The sequence below is a fragment of the Scyliorhinus torazame genome, chromosome 4 (assembly GCF_047496885.1).
Source record: "Scyliorhinus torazame isolate Kashiwa2021f chromosome 4, sScyTor2.1, whole genome shotgun sequence".
NCBI lineage: Eukaryota > Metazoa > Chordata > Chondrichthyes > Carcharhiniformes > Scyliorhinidae > Scyliorhinus > Scyliorhinus torazame.
In genome coordinates, this window is record NC_092710.1 from 36,169,458 (window position 1) to 36,196,844 (window position 27,387).

At 51.6% G+C, this 27,387-nt stretch overlaps 2 long non-coding RNA genes across 2 annotated transcripts in view; both read right to left on the reverse strand.

Moving 5' to 3' along the window:
* Positions 1 to 14,686, reverse strand: part of LOC140411586 (uncharacterized) — a 362,769-nt gene extending 348,083 nt beyond the window's left edge. The window contains exon 1 of the long non-coding RNA XR_011940879.1: positions 14,578 to 14,686. This is a non-coding gene — a long non-coding RNA (uncharacterized lncRNA). The remainder of the gene's footprint in view (positions 1 to 14,577) is intronic.
* A 1,210-nt stretch (positions 14,687 to 15,896) lies between these two features.
* LOC140411587 (uncharacterized) overlaps positions 15,897 to 27,387 on the reverse strand; it is a 718,944-nt gene continuing 707,453 nt past the window's right edge. The window contains exons 2-3 of the long non-coding RNA XR_011940880.1: positions 16,335 to 16,468; positions 15,897 to 16,000 (exon numbers count right to left, since the gene is read on the reverse strand). This is a non-coding gene — a long non-coding RNA (uncharacterized lncRNA). The remainder of the gene's footprint in view (positions 16,001 to 16,334; positions 16,469 to 27,387) is intronic.

Here is a 27,387-nt window from a genome sequence, read left to right on the forward strand (position 1 = left end):
GGTTTGCTGGGCTTCCCGCATACCTCGCACATCTATCTTCTACCCCCAAAAACTTGCTCATCCTCGCCGCCGTCACGTGTGCCCGGTGTACCACTTTAAACTGTATTAGACTGAGCCTGGCACATGATGAGGAGGAATTAACCCTGCCTAGGGTGTCCACCCGCAGACCCGCCAAAAACTCTCCACCTAACTCCTCCCACTTGTCCTTCAGTTCCTCCGCCTCCAACTAATCCTGATAAATATCTGACACTTTCCCCTCCCCCACTCTCCCTGCTCACTCCAGGACTGGTGTTTAGTCTCTCCCCAACCCTCTCCTACTCTGTCACCCCCCCACCCTCTCCCCCTCTGTTCTCCCCCCCCCACCCTCTCCCCCTCTGTCTCCCCCACCCTCCCCCTCTGTCTCTCCCCCCACCCTCTGTCTCTCCCCCACCCTCTTCCCCTCTGTCTCCCCCCCACCCTCTCCTCCTCTGTCTCTCCCCCTCCCTCTCCCCTCTGTCTCTACCCACCCACTCCCCCTCTGTCTTCCCCCCCACCCTCTCCCCCTCTGTCTTCCCCCCCACACTCTCCCCCTCTGTCTCTACCCACCCTCCCCCCCTCTGTCTTCCTCCCACCCTCTACCCCTCTGTCTCGCCCCCCCACCCTCTCCCCTTCTGTCTCTCCCCCACCCACCCTCTCCCCTCTGTCTCTCCCCCCACCCTCTCCCCTCTGTCTCTCCCTCCCACCCTCGCCCCCTCTGTCTCCCCCCACCCTCTCCCCCTCTGTCTCGCCCAACCACCCTCGCCCCCTCTGTCTCTCCCCCACGCTCACCCCCTCTGTCTCTCCCCCGCAACCACATCTCCCCCTCTGTCTCTCCCCCCACCCTCTCCCCCTCTGTCTCCACCCACCCTCTCCCCCTCTGTCTCTTCCCCCCAGCCTCTCCCCCTCTGTCTCCACCCACCCTCTCCCCCTCTGTCTCTTCCCCCCAGCCTCTCCCCATCTGTCTCCACTCACCCTCTCCCCCTCTGTCTCCCCCCCACCCGCTCGCCCTCTGTCTCGCCCCCCCCACCCTCTCCCCCTCTGTCTCTCCCCCCACCCTCCTGTCTCTCCCCTCCACCCTCTCCCCTCTTTCTCTCGCCCCCACCCTCTCCCCCCTGTCTCTCCCCCCACCCTCGCCCCCTCTGTCTCTCCCTCCCACCCTCTCCCCTCTGTCTCTCCCCCCACCCTCTCCCATCTGTCTCCACCCACCCTCTCCCCCTCTCCCCCCAACCTCTCCCTCTCTGTCTCCACCCACACTCTCCCCCTCAGACTCCTCCTACCCTCTCCCCCTCAGACTCCCCCAACCCTCTCCCCCTCAGACTCCCCCTACCCTCTCCCCCTCAGACTCCCCCTACCCTCTCCCCCTCAGACTCCCCCTACCCTCTCCCCCTCAGACTCCCCCTACCCTCTCTCCATCAGACTCCCCCTACCCTCTCCCACACAGACTCCCCCTACCCTCTCGCCCTCAGACTCCCCCTACCCTCTCTCCCCCTTAGATTCCCCCTACCCTCTCCCACTGTCTCCCCCCACACTCTCCCCCTCAGACTACCCCTACCCTCTCCCCCTCAGACCCCTGCTACCCTCTCCCCCTTAGACTCCCCCTACCCTCTCCCCCTCAGACTCCCCCTACACTCTCCCCCTCAGACTCCCCCTACTCTCTCTCCCTCAGACTCCTCCTACCCTCTTGCACACTCACTCTTTCCATCATCCCCCCTCCCCAACCTTGACAGAGACTATATTAGGAAAATTCAAATCCCCCAGTATGACCCTATTACTCCTGCAAGTTTCCCCAATCACCCTGCACATATCATCTTCTAATTTCTGTTGACTATTTGGGTAGAATCCCAATGAGGTCACCGTCCCATCCTTAGTTCCACCCACAAAACATCGCTGGATGATTCCTCGGTTATTTCATCTCTTGACTACTCCCGTGATGCTCCCCTTAATGAAAAAGGCAACTCCCCTTCCTGCACCTCTGTCCCTCCTGAAGCAGCTGTACCTATCGTGTCTATTCAGCTCCCTGCGATTGCTGAGGACTGCGACCCTTTCAGCCCCTCTGCTTTACAATTACAATGCTGAGGGTTCACCCGATACCCAATTACAAACTGAGGGAGCACCCGATACCCAATTACAACACTGAGGGGGCACCCGATACCCAATCACAACACTGACGGAGCACCCGATACCCAATTACAAACTGAGGGAGCAACCAATAACCAATTACACTGACGGAGCACCCGATAGTTAATTACAACACTGACGGAGCACCCGATACCCAATTACAACACTGAGGGAGCTCCCGATACCCAATTACAATGCTGAGGGATCACCCAAAAACCAATTACAACACTGAGGGAGCACCCGATACCCAATTACAACACTGAGGGAGACCCAATACCCAATTACAACACTGAGGGAGCACCCGCTACCCATTTACAACACTGAGGGAGCACCCGTTACCCAATTACAACACTGACGGAGCACCCGATAACCCAATTACAACACTGAGGGAGCACCCAATACCCAATTACAACACTGAGGGTGCACACGATAACCAATTACAACATTGACGGAGCACCCGATTGTCAATTACAACACTGAGGGTGCACACGATAACCAATTACAACACTGAGGGTGCACACGATAACCAATTACAACACTGAGGGAGCACACGATAACCAATTACAACACTGAGGGAGCACCCGATTGTCAATTACAACACTGAGGGTGCACACGATAACCAATTACAACACTGAGGGAGCACCCGGTACCCAATTACAACACTGAGGGAGCACCCGATAGTCAATTACAACACTGAGGGAGCACCCGATACCCAATTACAACACTGAGGGAGCACCCGATACCCAATTACAACACTGAGGGATCACCTGTTACCCAATTACAACACTGAGGGAGCACCTGATACCCAATTACAAACTGAGGGAGCACCCAATACCCAATTACAACACTGAGGGAGCACCCGATAACCAATTACAACACTGAGGGAGCACCCGATACCCAATTATAACACTGACGGAGCACCCAATACCCAATTACAACACTGACGGAGCACCCGATACCCAATTACAGCACTGAGTGAGAACCCGATGACCAATTACAGCACTGAGGGAGCACAATGATTAATTGGGGCACCCGCTAACCAATTACAACACCGATGTAGCACCTGCTACTCAATTACTGCACAGATGGAGCATCTTTACTTCATTACAACAATGTGGGACGAGAGAATTTTTCACTCAAAAACTCATTGAAGTCAAAGATAATGTATCCCGAGCCACTGGCTCCAGGATTGCTGCTGTTTCCTCATTCAGTATTAATACTGACGCCTCCCCTTCCATCAGTCGCCTCTCCCTCTCTCACAAACACTTGGAAGTCAGTATATTCCATGGTACAGTGGCAGCGCACAGTCTGACCCCAGACACACCCGAGAACATTTACCTCTCTCCAAAGAAACTACCCCCTCTTACTCCACTTCAATATGTCCCTCATCCTCGCACAGCAGGATTCCGCCCGCCCCCCCCCCCCCACACACACACACACTGCAATGTGGTATCGGCCGGATTTGAAAAAAAAAGGTGTTTGAGGTGAGAATTGCCGCAGTTGTGCGAGGAATGTGGGGCGGCGTCTAGGGGGACAGGAACCCTCCCATCCGTGGGCAGGGTGGTTACAGGGGGATATGGGCCAAATGCGGGCAAGTGGGACTAGCTTAGTGATAGAAACTGGGCAGCATGGACACGCTGGGCCGAAGGGACCGTTTCCATGCTGTAAACATCTTTAACTCTATGACTGGCCCCCAGTCACACAAACAACCTTCTCCCACCACCCTCTGTCTCCTATCACTAACTCAGTTCTGCTGCCAAGTTACCCCATCTCCCATGTGCATTTTACGTCTTTGTCAGTCTCCCATGTGGGACCTTGTCAGAGGCTTGGCTGCAATCCAGATAAACTACATCAACTGCACCCCTCTCATCTGGTCACCTCCTCAAATAATTCAGTCCCATTGGTTCAGCACAGCCTCCCTCTGCCACGCTGACTATTCCTGATCAAAGCTCGCCTCTCCCAAGTGGAGATTAATTCTCCAGTCCCACCGCCCCACGTCAATATTTCCCTCAGCCTCACACAGTAAGACCCCATACTGGAGACCGTCAGATCCTGTGTATTTACCCCCCCCCTCCCTTGACCCACCAACTAATGTCCACCTCTGCTTTGCTGTCTCTGGATCCCCCCCCTCACCCCATCGCGTCACTGGCTCTCTTTCACCCACACAGCCCCCAACATTCCCCACCTCCCAGTGTGGACACTGTCGCCGTGCGAGGAATATGGGGGAAATTAAACCAGGCCTCAATCGCAGCCTTTCCCATTCCAGGCCCTTTGTGAGAGCCGGATTGAAATGTCCTCAGATAATATCCTGTCTTCCCATTTAGAATAAGTGTCCCACCACACTGGACATGTTTAATTTTCATGATTACAGAACTAAAACCCCCGCCTGTCAATGTACTAATGACTAAAGTTACAATGAAGACCATTCTGCGCAGCACGATCCCACGGGTAGCCCCACAACGGAGGAGGACTCAACTGCTCCAAGATCCAGCATCGATTTCCCCCACTGAGTCCCCAATGTTCCCCATCCCCTCTCAGTTTGGTTCTCCCTCACCCTGTTTCTCCCCCCCCCCCCCCCCCCCCCGCCGCCCTTTCCCTCCGTCTATTTAGGTTTACAGTGTGGACACAATGGCGGTGTGAGGAATATGGGGTGGGGAGGTGGGGGTCTGCCCTGGCTGTGCAGCAGAGACCCGCATCCAAAAACCTCCTCTTCCCGCTACCTGCCCCTCTGGCTTCTCTCTCTCTCTCTCTCTCTGACTCTCTCTCTCTGACTCTCTCTCTCTCTGGCTTCTCTCTCTCTCACTCTTGTCTCCCTCTCTGTCTCTGTGTCTCTCTCTCTCTGTCTCTCTCTCTGTCTCTGTCTCTCTGACTCTCTCGCTCTCTCTGACTCTCTATCTCTCTGATTCTCTCTCTCTCTCTCTCTCTCTGGCTTCTCTCTCTCTCTGTTTCTCTCTCTGTCTCTCTGACACTCTCTCTCTCTCTGTCTGTCTCTCTGACTCTCTCGGATCTCTCTCTGGCTTCTCTCGCTCTCTCTCTCTGTCTCTCTGTCTCTCTCTCTGACTCTCTCTCTCTCTGTGTCTCTCTCTGTCTCTCACTCTCTCTCTCTGACTCTCTCTCTCTCTGACTCTCTCTCTCTGACTGTCTCTCTCTCTCTCTGTCTCTCTCTCTGACTCTCTCTCTCTCTCTCTGACTCTCTCTCTGTCTATCTCTGCCTCTGTCTCTCTCTGTCTCTCCTTTTCCTTTCTCTCTCTCCTTTCCCATTCTCTCTCCCATTTTCCTTTCTCTCCTTTCCCATTCTCTCTCTCTTTCCCTTTCTCTCTCTCCTTTCCCATTCTCTCTCTCCTTTCCCATTCTCTCTCTCCTTTCCCATTCTCTCCTTTCCCATTCTCTGACTCTCTCTCTCTCTGGCTTCTCTCTCTCTCTGTCTCTGTGTGTGCCTCTCTCTCTCTGTCTCTCTCTCTCTCTGGCTTCTCTCTCTCTCTGTTTCTCACTCTCTCTCTCTGACTCTCTCTCTCTGACTCTGTCTCTCTCTCTCTCTGTCTCTCTCTCTCTCTGTCTCTCTCTCTGACTCTCTCTCTGACTCTCTCTGACTCTCCCTCTCTCTCTCTGTCTCTCTCTCTGTCTCTCTGTCTCTGTCTGTCTCTCTGGCTCTGGCTCTCTCTTTGTCTCTCTCTTTCTGTCTCTCTCTCTCTGTCTCTCTCTGATACTTCACAAGCTGAAGACAAAGATGGGAGGGAGAGAGAGAAACAGACAGAGAGACAGAAACAGACAGAGAAAGGAAAAATGCAAAGTCAGTACATCACTAAATCTCAAATCCAAATACTTCCTGTGCATTTAACTGGAACCTGGATTTATTGCAATGTCAGCTGTGTTGAGCACTTTAAAACATGAGACAGACAGAAAGAGAAAGAGAGTGACGCAACGACACACAGACAGAGACAGAGGGAGTGAGAGAGAAGTAAAGAGAGAGACAGGTAGTCAAAGAGAGGTCGAGACAGACCGACAGGGAGAGAGACACAGACGAGACAGAACATAGAGGCAGAGAGAGACAGACAGACAGAGTCAGGCAGTCAGAGAGAGGTAGAGACAGACTGACAGGGAGAGAGAGAGACAGAGAGAGTCAGGCAGTCAGAGAGAGGTCGAGACAGGCCGACAGGGAGAGAGATACAGACAGAGACAGAAGATAGAGGCAGAGGGAGAGAGGAAAACAGTGACTAACAGAATCAGGCAGTCAGAGGTAGAGACAGACTGACAGGGAGAGAGAGACAGACAGAGACAGAAGATAGAGGCAGAGAGAGAGAGAGGCAGACAGAGTCAGGCAGTCAGAGAGAGGTAGAGACAGACCGACAGGGAGAGAGACGCAGACAGAGACAGAAGATAGAGGCAGAGGGAGAGAGGAAAACAGTGACTAACAGAATCAGGCAGTCAGAGAGAGGTAGACAGACCGACTGGGGGAGAGAGAGAGACAGACAGAAGATAGAGGCAGAGAGAGAGAGACAGAATCAGGCAGTCAGAGAGAGGTAGAGACAGACCGACAGGGGGAGAGAGAGAGAGACAGACAGAATCAGGCAGTCAGAGAGAGGTAGAGACAGACCGACAGGGGGAGAGAGACAGACAGACAGAGACAGAAGATAGTGGCAGTGAGAGACAGAATCAGGCAGTCAGAGAGAGGGAGAGACAGACCGACAGGGGGGGAGAGAGAGACAGACAGAAGATAGAGACGGAGAGAGAGAGACAGAATCAGGCAGTCAGAGAGAGGTAGAGACAGACCGACAGGGGGAGAGAGACAGACAGCGACAGAAGATAGACGCAGAGAGAGAGAGAGACAGACAGAGTCAGGCAGTCAGAGAGAGAGACAGAATGAGAAACTGGCGCAGAGACAGAGGGAGAGAGAGAGGTAAAGAGAGAGACAGAGTTAGGCAGTCAGAGAGGTACTGACAGAACGAGAACATGACGCAGTCACAGAGCGACAGAGAGAGAGACAGACACAGGAACAAATGCAAAGTCATCACGTCACTGCCCTCTTTACACTGGGGAAATCAGCCGCCCATTCCTTTAGGAGACTTTTTATAATCGCCCCCCAGAATTTATTTCTAGTCCCAAATCAGGGAATCCCCACAGGGTGTGACAGAGCCCCCCACCCCATGCCTGGGACTGGGAGCTGGGCACTGACTTCATACTGGAGACCCCCAGATACTGGCCGAGATTCTCCACTCCCGCGCCGGTTGGGAGAATCGCCTGGGCCGCCAAAATTTCCCGGGACGCTGGTCCGACGCCCTCCCGCGATTCTCCCAAGCGGCGGGAACGGCCCCGTCGAGTTCCGCGGGCCGCAGGCCGGATAATTGCCGGAGACACCCAAAATGGCGATTCTCCGGCACCCCCGCTATTCTCAGGCCCGGATGTGCCGAGTGGCCAGGCCAAAACGACAGGTTCCCCCCGGTGGCGTCCACACCTGGTCGCTGCAGTCGTGAACGGTGCGTGAACGCTGGGGGGGTGGCCTGCGGGGGGGGGGGGGGAATCATGTACCGGGGGGTACCTTAAATGTGGCATGGCCCACGATCGGTGCCCACTGATTGTCGGGCCGTCCTCTCCGAAGGAGGACCTCCTTCCCTCCGCGGCCCGGCAAGATCGGTCCGCCATCTTCTTGCGGGGCAGACTTAGAGAGGATGGCAACCACGCATGCGCGGATGACGCCAGTTATGCGGCGCCGGCGACGTCATCTATGCGGCGCCGCCTTTACGCGGGCGACAAGACCTGGCGTGTGTAGATGACGCGGCCCCGATCTTAGCCCATTGTCAGGGCCTGAATCGGCGGGATCGGGGCTGTTTCACGCCGTCGTGAACCTCGTCGTGAACCTCGGCCCACCCACCATACTCCACCTCTATTCTGCCGTCTAGTCCTGTTTCCCTCACTCTCCCCTTTCTCTCTCTCTCTCTCTCTTCAACAATTTCTCTCAGTCTGGGAGAAAGATGGAGACTGAGAGGGAGAGGGGCTGAGAGGGAGAGGGGCTGAGAGGGAGAGAGACTGAGAGGGATAGAGGCTGAGAGGGAAAGGGGCTGAGAGGGAGAAGGGCTGAGGGAGAGGGGCTGAGGGAGAGAGGCTGAGAGGGAGAGGGGCTGAGAGGGAGAGGGGCTGACAGGGAGAGAGGCTGAGAGGGAGAGGGGCTGAGAGGGAGAGAGACAGAGGGAGAGAGGCTGAGAGGGAGAGGGGCTGAGGGAGAGGGGCTGAGAGGGAGAGGGGCTGAGAGGGGCTGAGAGGGAGAGAGGCTGAGGGAGAGAGGCTGAGAGGGAGAGGGGCTGAGAGGGAGAGGGGCTGAGAGGGAGAGGGGCTGAGAGAGAGAGAGGCTGAGAGAGAGAGGGGCTGAGAGAGAGGGGCTGAGAGGGAGAGGGGCTGAGAGGGTGAGAGGGAGAGAGGGAGAGGGCTGAGAGGGAGAGAGGCTGAGAGGGAGAGAGGCTGAGAAGGAGAGATGCTGAGAGGGAGAGGGGCTGAGAGGGAGGGCTGAGAGGGTGGGAGAGAGGCTGAGAGGGAGAGGGGCTGAGAGGGAGAGGGCTGAGAGGGAGAGAGGCTGAGAGGGAGAGAGGCTGAGAGGGGCTAGAGGGAGAGAGGCTGAGAGGGAGAGAGGCTGAGAGGGGCTGAGAGGGAGAGGGGCTGAGAGGGAGAGAGGCTGAGAGGGAGAGAGAGACTGAGAATGTTACAAGCAGAAACTCAGTAAAAGTCGAATCAAACGGTCCCCTGGGCTTTCAAAAGGAACCGTGACATTAATCACAGTACAACACGGGCACTGTGCGATTGGGAAACTGCCTGATTAAATGGAAGCCCCTCTTTAAACCTGACAGTGACTTCACTGTCAGTCCGTCTTCAGCACAGGAGATAGTCTGGGATTAGAAACAATCCCTTACGGAGCCTCACATTTACAAATTCAATTCCAGCACCTCGGCAACATTATGGAAGTCGATACGTTCATGTTTACATGCTGCAGTGTGCACAGCAGGATTCCACAGAAAATAAACATGATGGAGACAGGAGCCCAGCCCAGATCCTGCATCTCTCTTCACCCCCCCCCCCCCCATACACACACACACACACTCTCACCCTGCCAGGCTCCCAATACAAATATTGACAAATCACATTGGTGTTTTTATCATTTTATTGAAGGGGAAATAGAGAGAGAGAAATAGCTGGAGAGAGAGAGCGAGAGGGCGAGGAAAGCTGTGAGGGGATGCAGGTCAGGAACAAATCTACAGAAAGAGAGAGAGAGGTACAACTGGGAAGAATCTGCTCATTCCCTGAGGAAACATCTTCATACCGACTCGGGATTGGAGTTTCTGTAAAATCGCACTTTCTAAACAAGATGTGACTGGGCAGGGACTGCACACTAGACCCTCACCCCCAGACCCTGTTGACCCCCTCACCCCATCTCACATATGTTCTGTTTGGCTATCTCTCCCTCTCCCTCCCTCTCTTTTTACATCTCTCTCTCCCTCCACCCTCTCTTTGTCTGTCTGTCTCTCTCTCTCCCTCCACCCTCTTTGTCTCTCTCTATCTCTCCCTCCACCTTCTCTTTGTCTGTCTCTCTCTCTCTCTCCCTCCACCCTGTTTGTCTCTCTGTCCGTCCACCCTTTCTTTGTCTGTCTCTCTGTCTCCAGTATACAGATTTAGGAACTTTTAATTCAAAAATTCAACAGTATATTACTTACCATGAACCATTTCTTTGCTCACTGTTGCAATTCCAGTTCGTTGCATGCATAGCAAGATGCCAGGAGGCTCTCTCTCTCTCTCCCCGTTTCCCTCATTCTCCCTGTTTTCCTACACCTCTCTCTGTCTCTCCCTATAACAGCCCAGCTCCCCCAGCCTCCCAGTTACACAATCTCAGCAACATCCAAACACACAATCTCACCGTTACAAACCAGACTAGAACAGATTGGGAGACCGACCCCTTCCCTTGTGTTTCTCTCTGTCTCTCTATCCCTCACTCTGTCTCTCTATCCCTACCTCATTCACACCTCCAAACCCATCCCTCCATCACTCATGCTCTCTTTGTCCGTCAGATATTAAAATCAAACCTTGATCGGGGGTCAGAACCAGACAAAATGGGCCGTGGGTGAAGCCACTTTCCTTCCCGTCTGCTGTCATCTTCCTTCCCTCACCCACGTACCAACACTCTCTCTCTCCGAGCCCCCCCACCCCCAACCTGAACAGCACCTGGATTCCGAGCCAGGAGACACATCCCCTCTGTCCCCAGAAAGAGTGACCCTCCCCTCTTTACACTGGGCAAATCTGCTGCCCAGTCCGTTAGGAGACTTTTTACAATCGCCCTCGCAGCATTTATTCCTATTCCCAAATCCGGGGATCTCCACAGGGCGTGACCGACCCCCCCCCCCCCCCCCGCGACCACTCCCCTGAGTCCCCCAGTTGTCTAACCCACCCCCCCCCCCCTCCCCACCCCCTCTTTGACCCTCACACCAAACTCCACCTCTATTCTGCTCTCTATTCCAGTTTCCCTCGCTCTCTCCCCTCGCCTCTCTCTTCACCCATTTCTCCGGTTCAGGGAGAAACATGGGGAAAGAGACAGACACTGAGAATTTGACAAGCACAAACTTAATCCAATACGATTCGAACGCTGCCCTGGGTGGGCCTTTCCACACACAACAGTGACATTCCGGTCAAACACGGGCACTGTGCAATTGGCAAATTGTCTCAATGAAAAGTCCCTCTTTAAAGCTGACTGTGGGGTGAGGAGAGTGGGGCAAAGTTTGGAGACTTTGGAGAACTCAGTGAGCTGAATTAACTCCCCCCCCCCTACCCCCCACCCCATCATCAATACTTCACTAATCAGTCCGCCTTCAGCACAGGAGATATTCCGGGATTAGAAACAATCCCTTACACAGCCTCACATTTACAAATTCAATTCCAGCACTTCGGCAACATGATGAAAGTCGATACGTTCATGTTTACATGTTGCAGTGTGCACAGCAGGGTCCCACAGAAAATAAACATGATGGAGACAGGAGCCCAGCCCAGATCCTGCCTCTGTCTTAACCTCCCACTCAACCGCCCCCCTCCACACCCCTCACCACACACACACACATTCGCCACCCCCACCAGCCTCCCCATTCAAATAACGACAAATCACATTGGTGTTTTTATCATTTTATTGGAAGAGGAAATATAGAGGGAAATAGCTGGAGAGAGAGGCTCGGTGAGGCGAGGGGGATGCGGTGGGGAAGAGTGGGACAGGCAATTTCTCCCCCCCCCCCCCTCCCCCCCTCACTTTCTCTCTCAGGGCTTCTTTCCCTCTGGAGGCATTTTCAAATCGACTCGTCTCAGAACAGGACAGGGCTGTCTCAGCACATTTTCAAATCGACTGTCTCAGGACAGGACAGGGCTGTCTCAGGACATTTTCAAATCGACTGTCTCAGGACAGGACAGGGCCGTCTCAGGACATTTTCACATCGACTGTCTCAGGACAGGGCTGTCTCAGGACATTTTCAAATCGACTGTCTCAGGACAGGACAGGGCTGTCGCAGGACATTTTCAAATCGACTGTCTCAGGACAGGACAGGGCTGTCTCAGGACATTTTCACATCGTCTGTCTCAGGACAGGACAGGGCTGTCTCAGGACATTTTCACATCGACTGTCTCAGGACAGGACAGGGCTGTCTCAGGACATTTTCACATCGACTGTCTCAGGACAGGACAGGGCTGTCTCAGGACAGGACAGGGCTGTTTCAGGATATTTTCACATCGACTGTCTCAGGATTGTGTAAACTCGCACTTTCTAAAAGATAATGTAACTGGGCCGTGACTGTGCACAGCAGAGCCCCCACCCCCAGACCCTGTGCCTGATCACCCCCTCACCCCACCCCACATCTCTCCCCCCGTTTCCCCTGACCCTCCCTTTTCTCTCACCCCCTCTCTTTTTCACTCCTCGCTCCCACCGCCCTCTCTCTTTCTCTCTCCCACTTTTTCACTCTATCCCTCCACCCTCTCTGTCTTTCTCTGTACGCCTCCCCTTTTCACTTTATCTCCTTCCACCCTCTGTCGTTCTCTCTCCCTCTTTTTCACTCCCTCTCCCTCCACCCTGTCTTTCTCTGTCCCCCCTCTCTTTTTCATTCTCTCTCCCTCAACCCTGTCTTTCTCTGTCCCCCTCCCCTTTTCACTATATCTCTTTACCTCCACTCTCTCTCTCTCTCATTCTCTCCCCGCTCTCTCTTTTTCACTCTCTTTCTCCCTCCACTCTCTCTAATCTCTCGACAAATCACATTGGGGTTCTCTATTACATTTAGTACAAGATGAAATGTAGAAGGAAATGGCTGTAAAGTAGGAGAGAGAGAGAGAGGGAGAGATAGAAAGCTGGGGTGACTGAGGCAGGGACATTTAACCCCAAACCCCCCTCATAAATCCTTCCTCTCCCACCGCCCTGTCTAAAACAAACACCACAATTGAGGAGAAACCTGCACCCAGGCTGCGGCCTATTCATTTCAGACCCACTCCCTCACCCCCTCCCGACTGCTTCACATTCAGTGAGCCAGTTTAATTTTAAATTGTGCCTGGTCACTAAGTTGACAGTTCAGGAAAGGCTGCAGGCCACTGACGCACAGCAGGATCCCACAACCAGCAATGTGATCCTGGCAGGGTGGGACAGGCAGGTGATCGGGGGACGGGGGGGACGACGACGGGGGAGAGACATATTCCTTCCCTTGCCTGCTATATTCTTTCTTCCATCTCCCCCTGCCCCCCCCCCACCCCCCCCCACCCAAAAATACCCCACCCCTGAACACCACGGGTATTCAGAGTCTGGAGACACATCCACTGTCCCCAGAAAGAGTTACACTTCCCTCTTTAAACTGGGAAACGAGCTGTCTGGCCCATCAGGAGACTTTTAACAATCACCCTCCCAGCATTTATTTCTAATTATTTCCCAAATCAAGGTATCCCCAGAAAGATGTGATGAGACTCCCCATTGCAGTTTGTGGGAAGGTTTCATTGATGAAAGGTTTGAAGAGACACTAAAAAGCTGGAGAGAGATGGACAGATAGTGGCAGAACGCTAGGGAGACAGAGACACAGAGAGAGAGAGAGGCAAGAATGGAAAGCAGGCAGAAAGGGAGAGAAAGCCTATCTTTTTCACTTCCTCCCTGTCCCTCCAACCTCTCTCTCCCACATCTCCCTCTTAACCCCACCCCCCACGACCCAACTCTTTCTGTCCTCTCTCTCTCTCTCTCATCCCAGTAGTTGGGAAGGAGAGAGAGAGAGAGAGGGTCACACACAGGAATCCAACAATCACTTCCACAGCAAACTGAATTCAAATGGCCCCCTGTCAATTTCATTTCACCCTCACATTTAAGTCTCGGCCTAAAACACAGGCTTTATTCCAGAATTATACCCCATTCAAGTTAAGGGACTATAATTCGAGATTACATTACAGTCGATGGATCCATTATTAAAGTCACCCCACTGTTGGTTCATTTCAGGAATTCTGCAGGCAACTTGTGCACGGGGAGATCCCAAAAATGGTGACACTTTCCAAATTGAGTTCAGAGTTTCTGATGGTGGATTTCTCTCTCAGCAGCGATGAGATCATGGCTGAATATCCCGTCAGTGCATGCAGAAAGGGTTCATTAACTCTCTCGTTCCCAATCACTCAAGTTTAAGACTTTAAAATTCAAGAACATTTTAAAAAGTAGGTACTCTCTATTAATTTATTTATTTTTATAAATTTAGAGTACCTAATTCATTTTTTCCAATTAAGGAACAATTTCGCGTGGCCAATCCACCTAGCCTGCACATCTTTGGGGTGTGGGGGCGAAACCCACGCAAACACGGGGAGCGAGCTATTTTATTTTAAGAGTTGTGGTCACTATTGATGCGCGGGCAAAGGCCACAGGTCTGTGAGTGAACAGAAAGATCCCACAGTAGCAGCAATCTGGACCTAACCAGATGGGACACTGTCCTTCCTCCCCCCCCCCACTCCCCCACCCCCTCACTCCTGCTGGGAGCCCCATTCCCCACTGCACCTAACACCCCCACCCCCACCGCCGTGTCATGCGTGGATTGGAACATCCCTGGAGAAGTCCCTTCAGTTTCTGAAAGAGTTAAACTGCGTCTTAAAACAAAGAAAAACCTTTTTAAAACAAAATCCATTGGCACACAGAAAGATCCCAGAAGGTGCAGTCGGCAGTTTGAGTGTCGTTGACATTTGCTACCAGGTTGCAGAGAGTGGCTGAGACAGTGAAATCCCTCCACCGCCCCCCCCCCCACCCCACCCCACCCCCACCACACATACCTGGGATGCTCAGAATTAATATAACCCCTGTTATTTTGGAACAAAATTAGACAGCTTCATATTCCAGATTTGTATTTTACTCTTCGTCACCCACCAAATGTTTAATGTGTTTGTGTCGAAGTGCAAGGCCGGGGCGGCAATAAAGAGACAACTCACGTGAGTGCGGCCTGTGGAATCGGCCTCAGTCCATCCACTTGTCCTCTGGAGAATAGCCTTTGTCCAAAGATTCCTGGTCGCATTGCAGTCTTCAAAATCCAAATTCCTGGGGAAAGTGGGAGAAAATTAACTAAAACGCAGGAAAATGTTTCAACTTGTAGCACAGCAAGAGGCCAAGATTCCCCTCTCAGTTACACAAACTCCCAGCAACATCCACCTACAATAATCTCCGTTATCAACCACAGAATGAAAAAGATTGAGAGACAGTTCCCACTTCCCTTGTGTGTCTCTTTCTCTCTCTCTCGCTGTCTCATTCGGTCTCTCTATCCCTCTCATTCATATTTCTGTCTCCCTCGTCATCCCTCATCACACTCCCAGCATTTATTTCTATTTATTTCCCTAATCAGGGTCTCCTCAGAAAGATTTGATGAGACTCCCCATTGCAGTTTGTGGGGTGGTTTTCTTAGATTAAAGGTTTAAAGAGACACTAAAAAGCTGGAGAGAAATGGACAGATAGCGGCAGAAAGCTGGGGAGACAGAGAGATATAGAGAGGCAAGAATGGAAAGAAGACAGAAAGGGAGAGAAAGCCTCTCTTTTTCACGAACTCCCTCTCCCTCCACCCTATCTCTTTCTCCTTTCCCTCTCTCTAATCCCCATTACCCCCAGCCCCACACTCTTTATGTACTTCTCTCTCTCTATCATTCTAACAGTTGGGAAGGAGAAAGAGAGAGAGAGACAGGGTCACACACAGGAATCCAACATTCACAACCACAGCAAAGTGAATTCAAATGACCTCCTGCAAATTTAATATCACCCTCATACTTCTGTCGCGGCCAAAAACACAGGCTTCATTCCAGAATTATACCCGCTTCAAGTTAAGGGACTTCAATTCTGGGCAATCGAGATTACTTTACAGTCAGTGGATTCATTTTAAAAGTGACCCCACTATCGTTAATTTTGTGACGTCTGCAGGCAACCTGGGCACAGGGAGAGCCCAACAAATGATGACCACTTTCAAAATTGAATTCAGAGTTTCTGATCTGAGATTTCTCTCTCTCTCTCTGCCGGATTGCAGAGAGTGGCTGAAACAGTGTAATGCCCCCCCCCCCCCCGCCCCCCGCCCCCCCCCCCCCGCCACCTCACCCCCCGCCCCCCACCCCTGGGACACTCTGAATTAATATAACCCCTGTTATTCTGGAACAAAATTAGACAGCTTCATATTCCAGATTTGTAGTTTACTCTTTGCCGCCCACCAAAGGTTTAATGTGTTTGTGTCTAAGTGCAAGGCCGGGACTGCAATAAAGAGGCAACTCTCGTGAGTGCGGCCTGTGGAGTAGGCCTCAGTCCATCCATCCATGCTCTGGAGAAATACCCTTGCCCAAAGATTCCTGCTCACATTGCAGTCTTTCAAAATTCAAATTCCTGGGAAAAAGAGGGAGAAAATTAACGAAACCACAGGAAAAGATTGAAACTATTTAATACAGCGAGAGCCCAGGGTCCCCTTTTCACTTTTACAACCCCTCAGCAACATCCGAATAAAAATAAGTCACAGCTTTCAACCAGAGGTTAAAAAAGGTTGAGAAACAATTAATACTCAAAAATTTTTTATTGTCACAATTAGGCTTACTTAATACTGCAATGAAGTTACTGTGAAAATCCCCTTCTCTTGTGTTTCTCGCTGTCTCTCTATCCCTCTTATACATATTTATGTCTCCCTCCCTCACTCTCTTTGATCCCTCCAATATTAAAATTAAACCTCAGTCAGGGTAATAACCCGGGTGAAGCCTGCGGAACAGGCCTCAGCCAGCGCTCCCTCGGGAAGAATTTACACTCCCTCGTCCTCCTCACTGGATTCCCGACCTCCTTCCAGTTTTCCAAATAAAAATGCCTCTGGAGAAAAAAAGGAGATATAATTGATTATAAAGGCACTAACAGGGACATTTTAATAAAATATACAAAACAGCTCAACAGGAGTCCAACATTTCCAATCTCGAGTCAATCAGTAACATGTCAACACCCAAAATGCACAGCTCAAAACAGACAGATTGACACACCCAGCGACACACACACACACTGAAGCAGAGGGGTAATGTTTTCAGTGTAGTGGGTTTTTGGTTTGTGAACTGAAGTCCCTCAGACACAGATATATCCTCAGTGTCTCTGACATGTGTGGAATGCCTGTCTCAGAGGGCAGCTCTCTATTGACATGTAAATGACGGAGAATGTGACTTCAGCTAAACCTTGGCCTTCCCCACACCAGTGTTGTTCACTGAGCAGGCCTGAAAAAAATTGGATTAAATGGAATTATTAGACAGGGACGTTCTTATTTTTTCTACCCAAGTGGATAACCTCACATTTATCCACGTTATACTGCATCTGCCATATCTCTCACTCACTCACTCACTCCCCTCCAATAGGATTGAATCCTAATTTAAAATAGTATTGGGAAATGATTAGAAACAGTTTGGACTGAGATCTCCTCAGTGACCTGTGTACAGACCCCATCCCGACGTTCTGTCAGGAATGTCCCCCTCAGTGTGGTTCCTGCGTCTTCTATGGAAGATACTTGTCCTGTCTATGGTTATGTTAATTCAGCAGTCAACAAGAGATTCAACAATGTCCTGTCATTATTTTTGTCTTTGTTTAACATTTGTTTCCCTCTGAATTTCTGACATGTTTGGAATGACCATTCGTCTGTCGCCTTAGGAAGGCTTTCCATAGAATGAGTAAAAACCAGCAAGAAATCACAGAATGTGAGTTAAGCACAACTTCAATTCTGCCTCCATTTTGAGAGAAGATTCCTGGCCAGACAAACACAGCTCATTGCAAAGTTCCACTTCATATTTTACTTGTTGTTCACAGACAGATTTCTTGAATGAGTTGCTCTATAAATTTGGATTCAATTTCATTTTCTCACACTGTGAGATGTAAAGTTTATTCCTGAAGCAATACACGGTCATCGGCAACAACATCATTTTATTAGACAAGGGGGTTCAATGGGAATTTTCACTGAAATCCTCTGATGTCAATTCCTGAGATTGGACTTTAGAATGAAACAATTTGGATTCAATGAAAACAGTCACTTTGATAACACCAATCTCCTTACTGCCTCACGTCCTGGCACCATCACACCACCACACCCTCATGTCCCCTAACCCTCACATCCTGACCCACTCACGTCCCCGAAACCTCACATCCCGACCCGCTGTGTACCTCTTTCACTGTGTGTGTCCTTCACTGTCTCTGTGTGCCCACCTCTCTCTGTCGCTCTCTGTATCCCGCTCTCCCTCTGTGTCCCTGTCTCTCTCTGTGTCCTCCTATCTCACTCTATCCCTCTCTTTCACTGCGTACCTCTGTCTATCTGTGTCACTTCTCTGTGTCCCTCTCCCTCTGTGTCCCCCTCTCTCTGTCTCTCTCACTGTGTCCCTCTCTCGCTGTGTCCCCCTCTCTCTGTCTCTCTCACTGTGTCCCTCTCTCGCTGTGTCCCCCTCACTCTCGCTGCGTCCGTCTCTGTCCCCCACTCACTCTCTGTCCGCCAAACTCTCGGTGTGTCCCTCTCTCTCTCGCTGTGTCCCTAACTCTCTCGCTGTGTCCCTCTCTCCCTAGCTGTGTCCCTCACTCTCTCGCTGTGTCCCTCTCTCCCTTTGTGTCCCCCACACACTCGGTGTGTCCCTCACTCTCTCGCTGTGTCCATCTCTCTCGCTGTGTCCCTCTCACTCTTGCTGTGTCCCTCTCTCACTCGCTGTGTCCTTCTCTCTCTCGCTGTGTCCCTCTCTCTCTCGCTGTGCCCCTCTCTCTCTCGCTGTGTCCCTCACTCTCGCTGTGTCCCTCACACTCTCTGTGTGCCCACCTCTCTCTGCCCCTCTCTGTATCCCTCTCTCCCTCTCTGTCCCTGTCTCTCTCTGTATCCCTCTCTCCCTCTGTGTCCCCGTCTCTCTCTGTGTCCTCCTATCTCACTCTATCCCTCTCTTTCACTGCGTACCTCTGTCTATCTGTGTCACTCTCTCGGTGTCCCTCTCCCTCTGTGTCCCCCTCTCTCTGTGTCCCTCGCTGTGTCCCTCTCTCACTGTGTACCCCTCTCTCTCTGTCCCCCTCACTCTCGCTGTGTACCTTTTTCTCTGTGTGTGTCCCTCACTCTCTCTGTGTGTCCACCTCTCTCTGTCCCTCTCTGTATCCCTCTCTCCCCCTGTGTCCCTGTCTCTCTCTCTGTCCTCCTATCTCACTCTATCCCTCTCTTTCACTGCGTACCTCTTTCTATCTGTGTAACTCTCTCTGTGTCCCTCTCCCTCTATGTGTCCCCCTCTCTCTGTCTCTCTCTCTCTGTCCCTCTCTCGCTGTGCCCACCTCTCTCTCGCTGTGTCCCACTCTGTCCCCCTCTCTCTCTCTCTGTCCCTCGCTCTCTCTGTGTCCCACGCTCTCGCTGTGTCCCTCTCTGTCCCCCTCTCACTCTCCGTCCGCCACACTCTCGGTGTGCCACCCTCTGTCTCGCTGAGTCCCCCTCTCTCTTGCTGTGTCCCTCTCTCTCTCGCTGTGTCCCTCTCTCTCGCTGTGTCCCTCTCTCTCTCACTGTGTCCCTCGCTCTCTCTGTGTCCCTCGCTCTCTCTGTGTCCCTCGCTCTCACAGTGTCCCTCGCTCTCGCTGTGTCCCTCGCTCTCGCTGTGTCCCTCTCTCTCTCGCTGTGTCCCTCTCTCTCTCACTGTGTCCCTCTCTCTCTCTCGCTGTGTCCCTCGCTCTCTCTCGCTGTGTCCCTCGCTCTCTCTCGCTGTGTCCCTCGCTCTCTCGCGCTGTGTCCCTCGCTCTCTCTCGCTGTGTCCCTCGCCCCCTCTATGTGTCCCTCTCCCTCTATGTGTCCCCCTTTCTCTGGCACCCTCGCTATGTCTTTCTCTCTCTCTGTCCCACTCTCTCTCTCTGTCCCTCGCTCTCTGTGTTCCTCGCTTTCTCTCGCTGTGTCCCTCGCTCCCTCTATGTGTCCCTCTCCCTCAATGTGTCCCCCTTTCACTGGCACCATCGCTGCGTCCCCCTCTCTCTCTGTCCCACTCTCTCTCGCTGTGTCCTTCTCTCTCTCTGTGTCCCTCGCTCTCTCTTTCCCTCGCTCTAGCTGTGTCCCTCGCTCACTGTGTCGCTCGCTCCCTCTGTGTCCCTCGCTCTCTCTGTGTCCCTCGCTCTCTCTGTGTCCCTCGCTCTCACAGTGTCCCTCGCTCTCGCTGTGTCCTTCGCTCTCGCTGTGTCCCTCGCTCTCGATGTGTCTCTCGCTCTCGCTGTGTGCCTCGCTCTCTGTGTCTCTCACTCTCTGTGTCCCTCGCTCTCTGTGTCCCTCGCTCTCTCTGTCCCTCGCTCTCGGTGTCCCTCGCTCTCTGTGTCCCTCGCTCTCTGTGTCCCTCGCTCTAGCTGTGTCCCTCGCTTTCGCTGTGTCCCTCGCACTCGCTGTGTCCCTCTCTCTCTCGCTGTGTCCCTCTCTCTCTCGCTGTGTCCCTCTCTCTCTCGCTGTGTCCCTCGCTCCCTCTCGCTGTGTCCCTCGCTCTCTCTCGCTGTGTCCCTCGCTCTCTCTCGCTGTGTCCCTCGCTCTCTCGCGCTGTGTCCCTCGCTCTCTCTCGCTGTGTCCCTCGCCCCCTCTATGTATCCCTCTCCCTCTATGTGTCCCCCTTTCTCTGGCACCCTCGCTATGTCTTTCTCTCTCTCTGTCCCTTTCTCTCTGGCTGTGTCCCTCTCTCTCTCGTGGTGTTGCTCTCTCTCTCGATGTGTCCCTCGCTCTCTCTTGCTTTGTCCCTCGCGCTCTCTTGCTGTGTCCCTCGCTCTCTCTCGCTGTGTCTCTCGCTCTCTCTCGCTGTGTCCCTCGCTCTCTCTCGCTGTGCCCCTCGCTCCCTCTATGTGTCCCTCTCCCTCTATGTGTCCCCCTTTCTCTGGCACCCTCGCTGTGTCCCTGTCTCTCTCTGTATCCCTTTCTCCCTCTGTGTCCCCGTCTCTCTCTGTGTCCCCCTAATCTCACTCTATCCCTCTCTTTCACTGCGTACCTCTGTCTATCTGTGTCACTCTCTGTGTCCGTCTCCCTCTGTGTCCCCCTCTCTCTGTCTCGCTCGCTGTGTCCGTCTCTCACTGTGTCCCCCTCTCTCTCGCTGTGTCCCTCTCTGTCCCCCCCTGTCTCTGTCCCACTCACTCTCCCTGTGTACCTCTTTCTTTGTGTGTGCCCCTCACTCTCTCTGTGTGCCCACCTCTCTCTGTCCCTCTCTGTATCCCTCTCTCCCCCTGTGTCCCTGTCTCTCTCTCTGTCCTCCTATCTCACTCTATCCCTCTCTTTCACTGCATACCTCTTTCTATCTGTGTCACTCTCTCTGCGTCCCTCTCGCTCTATGTATCCCCCTCTCTCTGTCTCTCTCGCTGTGTCCCTCTCTCGCTGTGTCCACCTCTCTCTCGCTGTGTCCCACGCTGTCCCACTCTCTCTCTCTGTCCCTCGCTCTGTCTGTGTCCCTCGCTCTCTCTGTGTCCCTAGCTCTAGCTCTGTCCCTCGCTTTCGCTGTGTCCCTCGCTCTCGCTGTGCCCCTCTCTCTCGCTGTGTCCCTCTCTCTCGCAGTGTCCCTCTCTCTCTCGCTGTGTCCCTCTCTCTCTCGCTGTGTCCCTCTCTCTCTCACTGTGTCCCTCGCTCTCGCTGTGTCCCTCGCTCTAGCTGTGTCCCTCGCTTTCGCTGTGTCCCTCGCTCTCGCTGTGTCCCTCTCTCTCGCTGTGTCCCTCTCTCTCGCTGTGTCCCTCTCTCTCTCGCTGTGTCCCTCTGTCTCTCGCTGTGTCCCTCTCTCTCTCGCTGTTTCCTTCTCTCTCCCGCTGTGTCCCTCTCTCTCTCGCTGTGTCCCTCGCTCTCGCTCGCTGTGTCCCTCGCTCTCTCTCGCTGTGTCCCTCGCTCCCTCTATGTGTCCCTCTCCCTCTATGTGTCCCCCTTTCTCTGGCACCCTCGATGTGTCCCTCTCTCTCTCTCTGTCCCACTCTCTCTCGCTGTGACCCTCTCTGTCCCACTCTCTCTCTGTGTCCCTGGCTCTCTCTGTCCCTCGCTTTCTCTCGCTGTGTCCCTCGCTCCCTCTATGTGTCCCTCTCCCTCTATGTGTCCCCTTTCTCTGGCACCATCGCTGCGTCCCTCTCTCTCTCTGTCCCACTCTCTCTCGCTGTGTCCCTCTCTGTCCCACTGTCTCTCTGTGTCCCTCGCTCTCTGTGTCCCTCGTTCTCTGTGTCCCTCGCTCTAGCTGTGTCCCTCGCTTTCGCTGTGTCCCACTCTCTCTCGCTGTGTCCCTCTCTCTCTCGCTGTGCCCCTCTCTCTCTCTCTCTGTCCCTCTCTCTCTCGCTGTGTCCCTCGCTCTCTCTCGCTGTGTCCCTCGCTCTCTCGCTGTGTCCCTCGCTCTTTCTCGCTGTGTCCCTCGCTCTCTCTCGCTGTGTCCCTCGCTCCCTCTATGTGTCCCTCTCCCTCTATGTGTCCCCCTTTCTCTGGCACCTTCGCTGTGTCCCTCTCTCTCTCTGTTTCACTCTATCTCGCTGTGTCCTTCTCTGTCCCACTCTCTCTCTCTGTCCCTCGCTCTCTGTGTCCCTCGCTTTCTCTCGCTGTGTCCCTCGCTCCCTCTATGTGTCCCTCTCTCTCTATGTGTCCCCCTTTCTCTGGCACCCTCGCTGCATCCCTCTCTCTCTCTGTCCCTCTGTCTCTCGCTGTGTCCCTCTCTGTCCCACTCTCTCTCTCTCTACCCTCGCTCTCTGTGTCCCTCGCTCTCTGTGTCCCTCGCTCTCTGTGCGCCCCTCGCTCTCTGTGCGTCCCCCAGTGTCTGAGTGAGTGTGTATAACAGTGAATGAGTGTGTCATAGAGTGAGTGAGTGTAAGAGTGAGAATCGGTGAGAAATAGTGTGTGTGAGAGTAAGGGTGAGAGTGAGTGAGTACGAGTGAGTGTGTGTAAGTGTGTGTGAACAGTGTGTTTGTATAAGAGTGACTGAGAGTGTAAGAGTGAGCGTGTGAGTGAATGTGAATATGTATGAGTCTGTGGGAGTCAGTGTGTGAGCGTGTCAGTGTGTGTGAGTGATTGGTGTGTGAGTGAGTGATTAGTATGTGAGTGTGAGTGATTGCAAGTGTGGGTGAGTGTGTAAGAGTGAGCGAGTTAATGTGTAAAAGTGAGTGAGTATGTGTGTAAAAGTGTGTGCGTATGTAAGAATGTGTGAGTGTGAGTGAGGGTGTGAGTGAGTATGTAAGAGTGAGTGTGAGTATGTAAGATCATGTGTGTGAGTCAGTATGTAAGAATGAGTGAGTGTTTGTGTAAGTGTGAGTGTAAGAGGAGTGTGTAAGCGTGAGTGAGTGAGTAATTGTGTGTAAGTGAGTGTGAATGATTGTGTCTGTCTGAGAGAGAGTGATTGAGTGTGCAAGAGTGAGTGAGTGTGTGTGAATGTGTAAGAGTGAGTGAACATGTGAGCGTGTGAGTGTATGAGTGAGGATGAGTGTATGAGTATGTGTGAGTGAGTGTGAGTGAGTCTGAGTGAGAATGTAAGAGTGAGTGTGAGTATGTAAGATCATGTGTGAGTCAGTGTGTAAGAATGAGTGATTGTTTGTGTAAGTGTGAGTGTAAGAGGAGTGTGGAAGCGTGAGGGAGTGAGTAATTGTGTGTAAGTGAGTGTGAATGATTGTGTCTGTGAGAGAGAGTGATTGAGTATGTAAGAGTGAGTGTGTGTGTGAATATGTAAGAGTGAGTGAGCGTGTGAGTGTATGAGTGAGGATCTGAGTGTCTGGGTATGTATGAGTGAGTGAGAGAGTGTGTAAGTGTGAGTGAGTGTGAGTGAGAGAGTGTGTAAGTGAGTGTGAATGAGTGAGTCAGGCTGTGTCTGAGAGAGAGTGATTGAGCGTGTAAGAGTGAGTGTTTGTGTGAATGTGTAAGAGTGAGTGAGCGTCTGAGTATGTATGAGTGAGTGAGTGTGAGTGAGAAAGTGTGTAAGAGTGAGTGAGTGTGAGTGAGTAATTGTGTGTAAGTTAGTGTGAATGAGTGAGTCAGTCTGTGTGTGAGTGAGAGTGAGTGAATTCAAACTGAATTAAAATGACCTCGTGCGAATTTAATTTCACCCTCCATACTTATGTCTCGGCCTAAAACACAGTCTTCATTCCAGAATTAAACCCGCTTCAAGTTAAGGGACTTTAATTCTGGGCAATCGAAATTACTTTACAGTCAATGGATTAATTTTAAAAGTGACCACACTATCGTTAATTTTGTGAATTCTGCAGGCAACCTGTGCACAGTGAGGGCCCAACAAATGATGACCACTTTCAAAATTGAGTTCAGAGTTTCTGATCTGAGATTTCTCTCTCTCTCTCTCTATCAGATTGCAGAGTGAGTTTGTGTTAGTGTGTGGGAGTGAGTGTGTCAGAGTGACGGTGTGTAAGATTCTGTGTGAGAGTGAGTGTGTGAGAGTCAGTGAGTGTGTGAAAGTCAGTATGTAATAATGAGTCTGTGTGTAGGAGTGAGTTAGTGAGTGAGCGTGTGTTAGTGAGTGATTATGTAAGGTTGTTAGTGAGCGTGTAAGAGTGTGCATAAGAGTGTGTAAGTGAGTGTGTAAGAATGAGTTAAATCTAACCCCTCGATTAGATTGCACATTGTATCGCACTGCAGTGTATCTGTAAACGGTGAGTGTGTGTCAGGGTGAGTGTGTCTAAGAGTGAGCGAGTCAGTGTGTGAGTATGTCAATGTGAGTGACTGTGTAAGTGAGTTTGAGTGGGTGAGCGAGTTAGTGTGTAAGAATGAGTGAGTAGGTGAGTGAGTGTGCAAGTGTGTGTGTAATAGTGGGTGTGAGTGAGGGTGAGTAAGTGTGTAAGAGTGATTGTGTAAGAGAGAGTGAGTGTGTGAGGGAGTGTGAATGCGAGTGTAGGAGTGTGTGAGTGAATGTGTAAGAGTAAATGTGCAAGTGAGTGAGTGTGTAAGAGGATGAGTGTGTGTGTGTGATTGAATAGGTCAGAGTGAGTGCAGGAGTGTGAGTGAGTGCGAGTGAGTGTTTAAGTGTGAGAGAGTGAGTGTGTGTATGACTGAGTGAGTGACGTGAGTGTGTGAGAGTGAGTGTGTAATAATGAGTGAGTGTGTAGGAATAAGCGAGTTTCAGTGGGGCAGCACGGTAGCCTTGTGGATAGCACAATTGCTTCACAGCTCCAGAGTCCCAGGTTCGATTCCAGCTTGGGTCACTGTCTGTGTGGAGTCTGCACATCCTCCCCGTGTGTGCGTGGGTTTCCTCCGGGTGCTCCGGTTTCCTCCCACAGTCCAAAGATGTGCAGGTTAGGTGGATTGGCCATGATAAATTGCCCTTAGTGTCCAAAATTGCCCTTAGTGTTGAGTGGGGTTACTGGGTTATGGGGAGGTGTTGACCTTGGGTAGGGTGCTCTATCCAAGAGATGGTGCAGACTCGATGGGCCGAATGGCCTCCTTCTGCACTGTAAATTCTATGATAATCTAAAATGAGTGTGTATGAGTGAGTAATTGTGTAAGTGTGTGAATGAGTGATTAAGTGTAGGAGTGAGTGTGGAAGAGTAAGTGACTTAGTTTGTGAGTGGGTAAGAGAGTGAGTCGGTCTGTGTGAATCAGTGTGTGCGAGTGAGTGTGTGATTGAGTGAGCATGAGGTAGTGAGTGTTCGAGTTAGTGAATGAGTGTGAGTGAATGCGAGTTAGAGTGTGTGTAAGGATGTGTGTATGTGACAGAGACAGTGTGTAATTCAGTGAGTGTAAGAGTGAGATTTAGTGAATGCGTGTCCATAGGTGAGTGTAAGAGTGAGAGTGAATGTGTGAAAATGTGTGCATAAGAGTGACTGAGTGTGGAAGTGTGACTGTGTGTAAGAGTGAGTGTGAATGATAGTTAGTATGTGTTAGTGAGAGAGTGGAAGTGTGTGTAGAAGAGTGAGTTTGAATCAGTGAGTGAGCCTGAGTGACTGTGTAAGAGTGAGCGAGTTAGTGTGTGAGTGGGTATGTGAGTGTGAGTAACTGAATGTGTAAGTGAGTGAGTGAATATCTGAGAGTGAGTGTGTGTCAGAGTGAGTGAATGAGTGTGTGAGTGACAGTGTGTGTGAGTGAGTGTGAAGGTGAGTAAGAGTATGTAAGAGTGAGTGTGTGTGAGTGAATGTGTAAGAATGTGTAAGAATGAGCGAGTATGCGAGTGAGTGAGTGTTTAAGTGAGTGAGTGTGGAAGACTGAGGGAGTGTGTAGGAATGAGTGAGTTTCCATGTACAGGTGAGCGTGTAAGAGTGAATGAGGGTGTGTAAGAGTGAGTGTGTGTGAGTGAGTGATTGTGTAAGAGTGAGTGAGTGCGTAAGAGTGTGAGTGAGTGTGTATGAGTGAGTTAAATCTAACCCCTCGATTAGATTCCACTCTGCAACTCACTGCCGGGTATCTGTTATTTATATATATAAACCATTGTGAACCCCTCGATTAGATTCCAGTCTGTAACTCACTCCCGGGTATCTGTTATTCTATATATAAACTATCCTGAACCCTTCGATTAATTCCAGTCTGTAACTCTCTCCCGGGTATTTGTTATACTCTATATAAACTATCCTGAACCCCTCGATTAATTCCAGTCTGTAACTCACTCCCGGGTATCTGTTATTCTATATATAAACCACCCTGAACCCCTCCATTAGATTCCAGTCTGTAACTCACTCCTGGGTATCTGTTATTCTGTATATAATCTATCCCGAAGCCCTCCATTAGATTGCAGTCTGTAATTCATTCCCAGATATCATTTGTTCTATGCATTAACCAACGATATGCCGGACTGGGATGAGGAGAAATTTTGTCACTCAGATGGTGGTGAATCCTGGGAATTCTCTATCCCAGAGGGATGTGGAGACTCCGTCATTGAGCCGTTTCTAGACTGCGATTGATGGATCAACAAGAGGCACGGGGGTAGGGCAGGAACACGGTGTTCAAATGGAAGAACCTCCATGATCATATTGACTGGTGGAGTGAGCTCGAAGGGCTGAATGGTTCAGTCCTGCTCCTATTCTATGTGGTCGGTTATTGCTAATTATTTCTATGTTTATCTCTTTAAGATTATCCGGAAAAGTGGGATGGAAATTAATTCGGCATCGTTTTTGATTTGGATATTGGAGAAATCATCATTTGGGGTAAGTTCGGGTTATGTTGATAATTCCCTATCTTTTTCAAAAATGAAACCCTTCCTTTGGCCTTTGGAAACATAGCTTCATTCCCTCTACTTGCTGTAAATATCCTGGCAGCTTCTGTTGTGTAAATTGCAGAGGAACATTTATTCCGTTTGTAACCCCGTGCTGTACCTGTCCTGGGAGTGTTTGATGGGGACAGTGTAGAGGCAGCTTTACTCTGTATTTAAGTCTGTGCTGTACCTGTCCTGGGAGTGTTTGATGGGGAGAGTACAGAGGCAGCTTTACTCTGTATCTAACCCCGTGCTGTACGTGTCCTGGGAGTGTGTGATGGGGACAGTGTAGAGGGAGCTTTACTCTGTATCTAACCCCGTGCTGGATCTGTCCTGGGAGTAGTTGATGGGGACAGTGTCGATGCAACTTTACTCTGTATCTACCACCGTGCTGTACCTGTCCTGGGAGTGTTTGATGGGGTCAGTGTAGAGGGAGCTTTACTCTGTATCTCATCCCGTGCTGTACCTGTCCTGGGAGTGTTTGATGGGGACAGTGTAGAGGGAGCTTTACTCTGCATCTAACCCCGTGCTGTACCTGTCCTTGGAGTGTTTGATGGGGACAGTGTATAGGGAGCTTTACTCTGTATCTGACCTCGTGCTGTACCTATCCTGGGAGTGTTTGATGGGGACAGTGTAGAGGGAGCATTCCTCTGT